Here is a 13,502-nt window from a genome sequence, read left to right as displayed (position 1 = left end):
AGAATTGGTTTCAGGACCCACCCCCTCCATATCAAAATCTGTAAGTGTTCAAGTTCCATCTATAACATGTGGTATGTACACCCCAAGCATATCGTCCTGCACACATTAAATCACCTCTAGATTATGTATAATACTTAACACAAGTGTTATGAAAATAGCCATTATACTTTATTGCTTTTTATTTGTATTTTTAATTGTTGTATTCTTTTTTAAATTTTAAAAAATATTTTCAATTTGCAGTTGGTCGAATCCATGGATTCAGAACCCAGAGAAAAGGAAGGCAACTGTATTTAAAGAGAAATTATTCTAGAGGTTGTATTGCCAAAATTGAAAAGAATCCAAATTTTTATTAACTAGAGGGTATATAAATAAGTTGTATCTCATCCACAAAATGAAATACTAATAAAAACATACCTTTTTACAAATAAACGACTAACAGTAATTCAACATGGTGAATCTCAAATGTACAATGCTATGTGAATAAGTTACATATATGCTTATTATTCCATTCATGTGACAGTCTAGAAATATCAGAATAACGGTGACTTAAAAACATGTCATTGTTTTCTGGGGGCTGTGTCTAGAAGTAGGGGTTTAGCTATAATGGGCACAGGGGAAATTTAGGGAGTGATAGAAATGTCCTGTATCTTGATCGTGGTGGTTTTTATACAACTAAGTGTTTAGAAAAATGTATAAAATTGTAGACTAAAAAAAGGTGAGTTTTACTGCTGTAAATTAAAATTGAATAAACCAGTCTTTAAAAAGAAAAAAATATATATATATGGAACACTTTTTTTCTTGCTTACAGTCTTCCAAGATGGCCTTGTATTACATAACAGAATTTTCTTCAAATTTGTAAAAATTAAATACTACACTTTACTCTCACAAAAATACTGTCTTGGATGACATTGTAAAAAAAAAAAAAAATCTTATAGAAATGAAGTTGCGTATATTTCTATCCATAACTCAGTAACGAATCCTCTTTATGTGTTTTTTGTAAAAATAAGTACATGACTGCAATTATGGATGTTCAATATAAATATTAGTTGAATCAATAAATGAGTGAGTGAATTAGCCAACAATGAGCAAATTAATGAAGTAAGATGAACATTCTGTAATCATATACTCTGAGGTAGATATTAAAAATATTTACTCTAAATGAACTCCATAATAAAATCTTTGTGTAAATAAGTGATTCAACTATGGAAAATAAATGCATTTGTTTAAAAACACAAGACTGCATTAGATGGGAGTTTTTAAAATACCCATAATATATTCAAACATTTTAAAAACTCACTTCACTGAGATCTCATCACATCTTATGTTACTCTTTAGAGTAATTATCCAAGACTTTCTTTCTTTATATCCCAATGCAGAGATATCTAAGAAGAATAGCTAACATTTAAGCATACTATGTGCCTGGCATTCTAGCAAATACGTTACATGTAATAACTTATTTATTTTTTGCTATTATTATACCTTTTTCCATCTGGGGAATCAGAGGCAGAGCAAGTTAAGAAACTCCTGCAAAGTCACAGGGCTACTTAAAGGTGGATCTGAAATTTAAACTTAGAAAGTCTGGTGTCCTAATCAGCAGGTTATGGTTGTTGTATAGCAACGATCACCACACTCCTCTATAGTCTATGCAGGGATGATTAGAGAGGTGGGTATATGAGCAAGGAGAGGCTAGCATTAGCTACTAAGCAAAGACTTTATTTAGTGTGGTCTTTTTCTCTTTGTTCGCAAAAATGCCATCTGTCTTTACCTCCATTCTGTACCTTTACCATAGTGCTTCCATTCTATTGGTACTCTTCCAAACTTCAGAAGAATAAAATAGTATCTTTCATCTAAAATTTTTGGAATTTTTCTCCTAATGTCTTCACATTTCTGATCCTTTTAAGTTAATGTCCTCTCCCAACAGTGATAGGATTAGCAGATGTGTATCTTTCTCTGCTTTGTAGAATGAGAATACCTCTGTAATCTTTCCCTACAAAATCAAGAAAGAACAAGCCTTCCTTTTTTTGGCTCTGATTTTCAACCCTTCCTCCCATTAAGGATTCTTGTTATGATATATCTTCAGTCTTTTTAATCACTGCCTCTTACTAAAATGTCACTTCAGTGTGACTTTGCTGACATTCACAGCTATCTTCATAACTTCCTTCTCCCTTAGAGCCAAATATAGCCAAATAATCTAAGCTTCTACTGCCTCATTTCTTCTCTGAACCCTTGAAATTGGACATCTTTTTCTTCTTCTCTATTGAAACTGATCTCCCTTCAGTTTCATACTCCTTGGCTTTTTCAGATAGTGCTTTCATTCAATATAATGGCTTTGACTATTTAATTAATATGAGTGATGTCTCCTCTGTTGTTCTATCTCTTACCTTTCACTCAAGATGAAATTCTGTCTTGATGCTGCTCAAAGTACATACACTTCAAGATATCTGTGCATCTACCTAATTAAATAAGATGCCCTATTTAAAACAAAAACATCCCCATCTCCTCTTTCCAAATATCTGTCAAAGGCAAAAATTTTAAATCAACATGGATTAATCCTCTTCTTATCACATACATCCTTAGTCACCTAATCGTGCTTATCTTTTCTTTATGATGGACAACTCTCCATCTCTATTGACTGCTGGACTACTCCTTCAAATCTTCATACTCAGATTATAATTTTAAAATCTCTGTCTTACTGTCATCTCCATTCTAATGCATAGTGCACATTATAACCATTACTGTTGTCTAACCATTTTATTTTCAATAGGTTCTTTCCAATATTAAGAGACCATTGTAATCCTGTTGTCTGCTGCACACATCTCAACTGTTCATTTGTGACTGAAATCAATTTGCCTGCTTTATCTTTCTAGAGTAGACAACTTTTATTTTCCAAAATAAAAGCTGTCCTTTCTGTAATTCATGTAGTCTTTTCAACTCTAGTAACCCTCCTTTCTATCCTATCCCCTCCCACAAGGGGAAACAAAGACCCAGGTCTGGCCAATCATGGTATTTCACCCATTCCTGCAAAACTATGACTAGATCAAGAGTGATCGCCTGACACCAAGTGAACCAAACAGTATCTACCCTGAGAAGACGTATCACCCAGTGTAGACAAATATTTATCTACAGGGTTCATGAGCTATACAACAATTGGCCATATTTATTTCAATGAAAGTGTACACTGGCATATTCAAAAGAGGGAGGGAAGAGACAGAGCACGAATCATATTGTTTGAGCATGTTGATCAAGGCATGTAAATACTAGACCTATTCTTGGACTTCTTGGTTACATGAACCAGTATATTCAACTTTTGGTTACACTTTTTATGTTAGGTTTCAGTCACTTGCAACTAAAAGAGTCTAATTACAACATAACATAATAACACTGTACCCATTATTTGCTTATTACTGCAAGGCCATGTATAGGGTCCAGGGATAAAGATGAATCAAGTACTATGTAGTATAGTTCAGTTAATTTGGAAAAAGGCTGCCCTGTGTTATGATAAGTTACATATGTTTGAGTGTGGCAAGTGCTTCAAGAGACATACAGAGGACTAAGAAACTGCAGCAAATAGAGTGTTTCATCCTGACTAGATAGGTTGGGGAGGCTTTGGGGTATAGGAGAGTTTTTAACTCGAACCAGAAAGATGAGTAAATTGTCAATATTATTTTTAAGTTTGATACCAAACATATTGTATTATTATTATTTCTTGCTCAAGTTGATTTCTGAAATCCTTCCCAACCCTGTTTGTCTAAATTTATTTATCATAAGACTTTAGTTTATAACAAACTTCGTCTCCTTTCTGCTTGTTTTGATACTAGGTTTTACCATTTTTAGTTACATCTTATATACATGCTGCTTTTCCTGATTATACCACAACCTGCTGAAAGCAAATATTATATCACCTCCTTAATATGTACTACAGGACCGAACACAGCACTGGGCACAGAGTGCTTAGAAAACAATAACAGAATGCAGATGCCAAGTTCTTGACAGTTTGATTAAATGTCTGTTTATGGTAGATTAACTTCATTCCTAAATGATCTTGAAGACTTTCTGTTATTCTCAAGTGAGAAAAACTAGTAGCTTGTAGAATTCCTTTCTCTTCCATGGAACTATTTCAAGCATGCCAAGAAAAGTAGATTAAAATACGTCTGACTGACAGTTCTAAATTGAGACTACTTTGTCTGCTTTGACCTCTGAGCTTTTAACTAGAATCTTGGGAGTTCATTTATTAAATAACTTAGTTTGTTAGGAAAATAAAATATTTGGAGAGAAGATGAACAAAAGGGACAGACATAAAAGCTGAAGGAATATTCAAAATGATTAGACTGACGTAGCAGATGAACTAAATAGCAGTAAAAACGTGAGACATGGGAAACTTTTGCTGGAGAACAGTAAGAAGACATCAAAGCCATTAAAATACAAGAGTGTGAGGTCAGAGACTTACAAGGTTGAAATGACTAACAGCTTCAGACTACTTTGCTGTGAGAGACATAACTGAAGGTCACAGTAACGGTACAAAATGTGTATAAAATAGTGTTTTCCATAGGAAGGGTAATGTTAACCAACGCGAGGCTAATCAGTGAGTAACAGTAATTTCACAAATAGGATTACTGTGTGAAAATATTTGTACACAGAGTTACAGAAAATTGTTTCTTAGACTAGGCAAGAAAAAACTATCAGAGAAGAGAGGAAAAATCAGCACACAAATATCTGATGGTTTAGGTTAGTGCGGAATCCAAGTTTTATGGGGCGTAAAACTTATGCAATTTTAGGGACACTCCTTAAAAAGCAACATTATGGATGCAAAATTTGGTGCAGCAATGACTATTTACTTAGAATTAAATAGATATCACAACAAATTACGACTCTATATAATGCTACTAATATTACAAAATTCAAAGAATAACTAAGAATTCGTGGCCACACACTCCTATATAACGACTTTCCTGCATTTTTGCTGCATATTATTAGATTGCTTTTTCATATGACACAGATTTTTAAAATAATATTTTCTTTACAGCAAATAGGAAAATAATCCATTTTTCCTTTAGCATCATTGATCAAAAATGTTTCATTATTGGTAGTTTAGAAAAGCTTCCTTTTGCTTCAAAACTCAGTGTTAGTAATGTCATATAAATTATTAGAATGGTGGCCAAATTTGAAAATCTTCTATCAAGGGTTTTTTTGTTTGTTTGATATGTGAGCTCTTAAAAAATATAGTTGCGGTTTCCACTACTGCTAGAGCTTTAAGCCTTACAAGTAAAAATTCTGATAAATTATATTTTGCACAATTTTTATCGAAAAGAAAAAAATGCATGATGTTTTTATAATTGTGTATGTTGCTTATGAATATATTCTTGATATGACACAACTTATTTTCTTACTAGATTTTATAAAAACAAAATTATCTTCCTTATAATTCTGTGTAGGCAATAATTAGAAAAAAATTTTCCCCTGAATAGCTTGTAGTTCAAACATTTCATACTTCTTTCTCTTTCACTATCCACTTACTTCCCTTGGTGGGTACTTTTATATTCTGTTGCCAACTTAGGTATACCCAGAAGTAACTTGGAACCAAAAACATTATGTCCCACTGGGGGCACATGACATCAATAAGGGTACCCAAACTTTACCTGTACATTGACTATGTATGCACCTAACCCTGAATTGTACCCCACATTTTTAAAATAAAATAAAATAATTAAAAAAAAAAAAGTATGTCCCACTAAACCCAAAGTAAATGTATCTCCAACAGAACTGTTCCTTATCAGTTCCCCCAAATGCCACAGTCACTCCAACACAACCCAAGAGATGCAAGGGGAGGTATGAAGTAGGTCAATCTTAATAGGTTACAGTCACATTAGAACTGCAAGTTTTATGAAAACATGTGACCATATGAATACATTTCTAGGGCACCTCCAGGGCCACACAAGCAAGAAGTCCTGAAATGTAATGGCAAATACTCTTTAATTTACAAAAGGTTACTATACAGCTTTCTCTTTCTGTGAAATGTGAATGAAGTTTTTAGAAAAATCTCCATTTTAAAATTGTGAAATTTAACACATGAACAGGAAAGTGCATGCATTAGTTTGCTAGGGTTGCCATAACAAAATGTCACAGATGGATGTGTTTTCTCACAATTCTGGAGGCAGGAAGTTAAAGATCAAGGTGCCAACTGGATTGGTTTCTTCTAAGTCCTCTAAGACTTCAGATGGCTCCCTTTTCACTTGTCCTCACATGGCTTTTTCTTTGTGCACATGTATCCCTGGCGTCTCTTCCTCTTTTTATAAGGACACTAGTCCTATTGGATTAGGACCCAACCTTTATGACTTTATTTCACCTTAATTGCCTCTTTAAAAATCCTAGATCCAAATATATTGGGGATTAGGTCTTGAACATATGAATTTGTCGGGTACAACAGTTTGGCCCCAAAAGTACAGAAAGCATATATGTACAATTTAGGGAATAATCATAAAGCAAACATACATACCTATAGCCACCACTTACATCAAGACATAGAACATCACTATCATCAAAAAGCATCCTTCTCACACACACAATCCATGAGTCTTTTCTTGATCATAATATCCGTCCTCACATTAGATGCAACCACTCTTCCTACTTTTGCAAGAGCTATTTTCTTTATAGTTTTACCACCTACGTGTGCAGATTTACATAGTATATGTATAGTTTGGTCTACTTTTGAAATTTGCATAATGAAGTTGCACACCTATGTATTATTTTAGGTATTGCTTTTTTCCCCACACATTTTATTTGTGAGATTTACTGTAATACATGTAGTTTGCTTATTTTCTGTCAAAAACACGGTATTAAATATTTAAGCTTGAGGACCATGTGGTCTCTGCTACAATTAATCAGTTCTGCTGCTGTGTTATGAAAATAACATATATGATATATAAGTGAATGTACATAGTTGTGTTCAAATTAATCTTTAATTACAAAACAGGCAGCAGGTGCGCAAGCTGTAGTTTGCTGACCTCTGATCTATAGCATCTTCCATTCTTGATATTGATTGTTTATACTTCTTTTCTATTTCCCTTGATTGATCTCAACAACATCTTTTCAGTCGTATTTGAAAATAAGCATAACTTTGGAATTGGTTGGTTCTCTGGACATAGGCTTTCTAGATTAGGGATACTTTTCTTTCAGCAAGTTGTAGATAGATGTCATCTTATTATTTATTGATTTCCATTGTTGGTGCTAGGAAGTTAATGGTAGATCTAACTGTTGCTCCCTTGAAGGCAGATCCCATTTCTTTCTCTCTGTCTTTGGTGCTCTGTACTTTTACAGGAATGTCTTTAGATACACACTTTTTAAAATGTTTGCTAGAGATTCACTGAGATTCTTGAATCCCTTTCATCGTGTTTGGAAATTTCTTAGCCATCATGTTCACACGTTGGCTCTGCCCTTTTTTCGCCTTTCCTTTAGGAACTCCAGTTAAATATACATAGTACATTTTTTTCTTTTCATCTTATTTATCTCTTAGCTTCTCTCTCACATTTCTTTCTTTTCATTTTTCTACATTGCTTTCTCTACAATTTCCTCTGACTTATTTTCAGTTCATTTATTTGCTCTTCACTATGTACTATTTGCTTTTAAATCCATCTACTATGTTATTGTATCACTGGTTGTATTCTAATCTTCATTTTTAGAATTTCTATGTGGCACATTTTTAAGTATGCTAGATTACTTTTTATACTTTCTGCGTCTTGGCAGGTACTGCAAGTTTGCCTTTTTCTGCCTTTGAACATAGTATAATTTATTTCTTAAATTTATGTTTATAAGCCATATCTGATAATTTACTATAAGAAGAGTTAATAGATTTCCTAGTGTATTTTTTGTTGTTTTTTGATGCTCTTTCCTCAAGTTTTCCTTTTTTCTTACGTGTTTGTTATATTGTCTTTGAAACATGTCTTATGAGTGTTATTTGAGGCCTAAGGTAAAATATCGTTTACACATAAGGTACCTAAGAGAATTATTCTTTCTCAAATACTTTAAATTAAATTCATGATTTGGTTGTGCACTGTGGCTCATGTCTGTAATTTCAGCACTTTAGGAGGCTGACATGGGAAGATTGCTTCAGGCCAGGAGCTAGAGACCAGCCAAAGCAACATAGCGAGACCCTGTCTCTCCAAAATGTAAAAATAAAAAAATTAACCAGGCATGGTGGTGTATACCTGTAGTCCCCACTAATTAGGAGACTGAGACAGGAGGATTGTTGGAATCCAAGAATTAAAGCTGCAGTGAGCTGTGATTGTACCATTGTTCTCCAGCTTGAGCAACAGAACAAGACTCTGCCTCAAAAATTATAAGTAAGTAAATAAATAAATTCCTGATCTAAAAAGTAGTTTTTGGCCACTCCGGTGACATTAATTTCACTTCAAATTTGCAAAAGTTCCAGCTTTCATTTACAATTTCTTAGGGACAGTATCTTCTGCTGATAACTTACTTAGAATGATGGCAGCTTCCCTAGATATCCCTTGAGGTTTGAGGATGATCATGGGTTTGTTTTCAGCTTCTTCTTACTTTGAGAGAAAGACTCTTTGGGGCCAGCGGTTACATATAAAGATTAGACTCATAATTAAGGTATACCTGGATCTTGGTTTCCTTCCCTTGGTCATGAGACTATCTAGAGGAAAGGTCAAATGTTCTTAGGTAGACAAATGCTCCCAAAACAAACAACTCTGTCCTCCCTTAGTTCTCCAGATTGTATATTTCCCTTGATTTTATCCTGACAATAACTTTCTACTTGTCACATCTTCAATACTTTTCAGACAAAAAAAATTTTAATCTATTGTTTTGTTGTTCTCAGCAGGAAGCTTGATCCAAATAATCTAGACCCGCATTACTAGAAAAGAGTTTGAAAATTTTTCAGTAAATCTTTTGGTATTTTCCCCTTTACCTATGTTTAGGAGTTTTAGTAGAAATGAGCCTTGAATTTTTTTCCCCTGTGCTCAATTAGTAACCTATTGTGAATTGAGACTGCAAATGCTTAAATTGGAAACTTACCTATTAGAGATTTGGTTTTGCTTTCAGAGCTCAGTACCTAAAGCTAAAACACAGGAGATTTTATATTGTTTATGTTTCTATTTTTGCAGCAGCGAACTGGGGCTAATGATAACAGTGATAGTAGTAAACGTCCTGAGAAGTGTAGGTAGTCTGCATTGCTGAATTGCTACAGTAACATTTGTCTTCATCCTATGACTCTGCCTCTTGTATTGTGTGAAAAAATAAAGTCCATTGGAGAAACAATTTTTTTCCCGTACCCCTTTGTGGAAGCATTCCTGATCCCAAAATCCAGAAAAATGACCTAGCCCTGTCATGCCCTTCTAAACTCTGAAAGCACTGTTTTTTGGGAAACACGACAAGGGAACCATAAAGTTTGGACTATTTTTTTTTTTACCAGCTTCCATGTATAAATACAGTAACATTAAGTTTACTGTACAATTTGCAATGACTTGAGTCCACTCCTTTCATTGCAGAAACCTACTGGTCCAGTTAGATCCCAGCACTCCCTGTATGCTGAGAAACAGGGTCCTTGCATCTTCCTTGGCTTCTTATCAACCACCATGACATTGTCTTATAGCCAGTGGCCTGGTCTTCCCTACACTAACTCTCTATAAAGCCCTGACAGCTTCTCTGCATTCTTCTAAGTCACTGTCTCTTCTCTAGTGGTTTCTGTCCTGGAATCTGTACCTTCTCACAGTTACTCTCACATTAGCAGGATTTCCTATACACCTCAGAGGCACAATTTAATCAGAAGAAGCTAGTCAACTGTCAGTATGTTCTGCATTATTTCTAGTATCATTGGTAGCACATTCCAGGTTGGATGTCATGAATCTAGATGAGTACCCATGTTATGGTGTGTTGAACAGTGGGGGTTGAAGATGTTCTCTGCGTGTCCTGCAGTTTCTGGGTCCATTTCTGGCTTTCCCATAAGAAATTGCTTGAATAAGAACACTCACAAGTGAACAAGAACACTCACAAGTCTCTTGTCAAGGAAAATCAGGGCTGGTCAGGGTAAAGGCATATTTTAATAAGGAACTATTGCAATAAAGAAAAAGAGACCTCATTATGGAACTGGACTTGATTACAAAGACAACATGATAGAGTGGGAAATTATAGCCAAAGGGCAGGGTGCAAGGTCAGTGGATAGAAAATCAGAGATGGGAGATTCTTGCTAAACCAATTTAGCAGGATTTTTGTTGAAGGCAGGGCAATTAGATATTGAGGGTGAAGGTTCTGGCTAACATGACTTAGCAAAATTCTTGTTAAAGAGAGGCTTTTAAGAGCAAGGTACAAAGACAAGTCCTAGTCAGAAAAGAGCAGATGTTTGTTTATGGATTGGCTAAGATGGGAGTCTTTGTCACCATTTTTACTCAAATCCATACTTGGAAATGAAACATTTTTCTAATAAAGTTGTTTTAAAGTATAGATTGCAATTCAGTGGTATTATTGAAGTCAATGAATAAATAATGATAAACATATTTTTAAAAATTCAACAAAGTCAGTCACAGCAGCTCATGCCTATAATCCCATCACTTTGGGGGCCAAGGAGAGAGGATCACCTGAGTCCAAGAGTTCGAGACCAGCCTGGCAACATAGTGAGACTTCATCTCTACAAAAAAAAAAAAATCACAAAACATAAATACATAAATTTTGGGGAGGCCGAGGTGAGAGAATTTCCTGAGCCCACGTGTTCAATACCAGTCTGAGCAACTTGACGAGACCTCATCTCTACAATACATGGAAAAATTAGCTCGATATGGTGGTACATGCCTATGGTTCCAGCTATTTGAAAGGCTGAGGCAGAAGGATCACCTGAGCTCAGCAGGTCAAGGCTGCAGTGACCATGAGCGGGCACTCCAGTCTGGGCAACAAAGTGAGAATCCAACTTAAAAAATTAATAAATAAAAATTTAACAAAATATAAGTATAAATCATCAAAGAACTCTTTGTGATGAGGGCAATTATTTTGTGAAACAGATGTGTGTTTGTTTACTTGATCACAATGTAAACTGTAAAACTTGGGAACTCCCCAGAGCCCCACCCTTGATCTATGCTGGCTGTGCATTTCCTTGGAGTAGCATTCACCAAGGAGAAACCCTATAGCTATCATCGTGTTGGCTTTCTTCCACCAGTGCCACCTTCTGGCCAGAGGACTACAGTACAGCCCACCACATCAGATACAATACCTCAGCTTTGGAGAAGGCCTTGATCCCAAGTGCCAGCTGACAACACTTTCCAAGCTACTCTGGCCACTCAGGACGCTGTGAAGTAGTGTAGATACACAACACTGGGCTGCCACAGTCAACAATTGAGAAACTCGCCACATCAAGGCTATATACAACCAAGGGAACACTACAGTGCCTATGTCAGCCTCCTGCCAACCTCAATTAAGAATAAATTGTCTGTCCAAATGAGAAGAAACCAGAAAAATAATTCTGACAATATGAAAAAAGAGTTTTCTGACACCATCAAAAGGCCACACCAACTCTTCAGCAATGAACCCAAACCAAAATGAAATTTTTTGGAATTCCAGACATAAAATTCAAAAGGTTGATTATAAAGTTGATTAATAAACTTCAGGAGAAAATTGAAAACCAATGTAAAGAAATCTAAAAAATTATTCAGGACATGAATGAAAAATTCTCCCAAGAGATAGACACCTTTAAAAAACAAAAGCTGAAATTCTGGAAATGAAAGAAGCATATAGGGAAGTACAAAACATAGTGGAAGGCTTTTTGATTTTTATTTTTTCCTGTTGCTATCTTTTTTTTTTGTTTGACTTTTTTGAACTTTTAATTTTTTATTTTAAAGATGTGGGGTACAATCCAGGGTTAAATATACAAATGTTCATTATGCAGGTACCCTTGTTGATGAGATGTGCCCCCTCTTCCCTAGGCCGATTCCCATTACTGCCAATTCCACTTCCCTGCCCACCTTCCGGCAGTTTCCTGCTACTGCCAATACTTTTCTTATAGTATTACAATAATTGTTCAAGGTCTGTTTATGAATGAGAATGTGTGATACGCAGTTCTTTGTTTCTGTGAAAGATCACTCAGTATTATAGATTCAAAGTCCATCCAGGTTGCTGTGAAGTTCATGATTTTGTTCTTCTTTATGGCTGTGTAATATTCCATCATGTTTAACAGTAGACTAAAACAAGCAGAAGAAAGGACCTCAGAACTTGATGGTAAACCTTTTAAATTAACCCAGATAACAATAAAGAAGAAAGAATCAAGATAATAGAACAATGTCTCCAAGAAATGTGGGATTATATAAGGTGTCCACACCTAAGAAGCATAGGTGTCCCCAAGGAAGAAGAGAAAAAAACAGGTTTAGAACATCTATTTGACGGATTAACGGAAAAAAATTTCCTTGGTCTTGCAGAGATCTAAACATCCACAAACAAAAAAGGCCATAAAACCCCAGAAGATTCATTGCAAAAAAAGGTCATTCCAAAGGTATATAATCATCTGGGTATGAAAAATTAATGTGAAGGACATAATTTTAAGAGAAGTAAGACAAAAGTATCAGATAACTTACGAAGGTAGATTAACATCAGAACTTGCAGAAGAAAACCTGCAAGCTGGAAGATATTGGGGCCCCATATTCAATCTCCTCAAACAGAATAATTGTCAGCCAGGGATTTTGTATCCTTCAAAACAAAGTTTCATAAATGAAGGAGAAATGAAGTCCTTCACAGACAAGCAAACACTGAGAGAATTTGTTACCACTAGACTGGCTCTACAAGAAATACTCAGAGGTTCTAAATACTGAAACAAAAGGTCGAAATACACAGGTAGGAAAATGATGGGACTCATAAAGTTCACAGGTCTTATGGAACAACTACACAATAGAGAGAATAAATAAAGCAACTGGATAACAATTGGAATGATGAATAGAATAGTACCTTGCATATCATTATTAACAATGAACATAAATGGTCTCAATGCCATACTAAAAAAAATATAGACTGGCAGAATGGATTAAAAAAAATACAACCCAAATATCTGCTGCCTTCAAGAGTCTCCCAAAGTCTTCTATAGACTCAAGGGGTTGGGATATTCCACACAGATTGAAACAAAAAATGAGAAAGAACATCCATTCTCAAATCAGTTAAAAACAGACTTTAAGTTAGCAATAGTACAAAAATAGCAAAGGTGGCTATTATATAATAATAGAAGGATCAACCTATTGAGAAGACATAACAATTTTAAATATATATATGCCTAATACCAGAGTTCCCAGCTTTCTAACACAAATTCTACTAGACCTAAAAATAAGAGATAGACAACAGTATAATAATAGTGGGAGATTTCAGCCGGGCTCGGTGGCTCAGCCTGTAATCCCGTGCCTTTGGGAGGCTGAGGTGAGTGGATTGCCTGAGCCCGCGGGTTCGAGACCCGCCTGGGCAGCAAGACCTCATCTCTACAATAAATCAAAAAATCAACCGGGCGTGGTAGCACGTGCCTG

Source organism: Carlito syrichta, unplaced genomic scaffold, assembly GCF_000164805.1.
Source record: "Carlito syrichta isolate Samal-C Ts95f unplaced genomic scaffold, Tarsius_syrichta-2.0.1 Scaffold308272, whole genome shotgun sequence".
In the NCBI taxonomy this organism is placed as follows: domain Eukaryota; kingdom Metazoa; phylum Chordata; class Mammalia; order Primates; family Tarsiidae; genus Carlito; species Carlito syrichta.
This window is presented reverse-complemented; position numbering follows the sequence as displayed.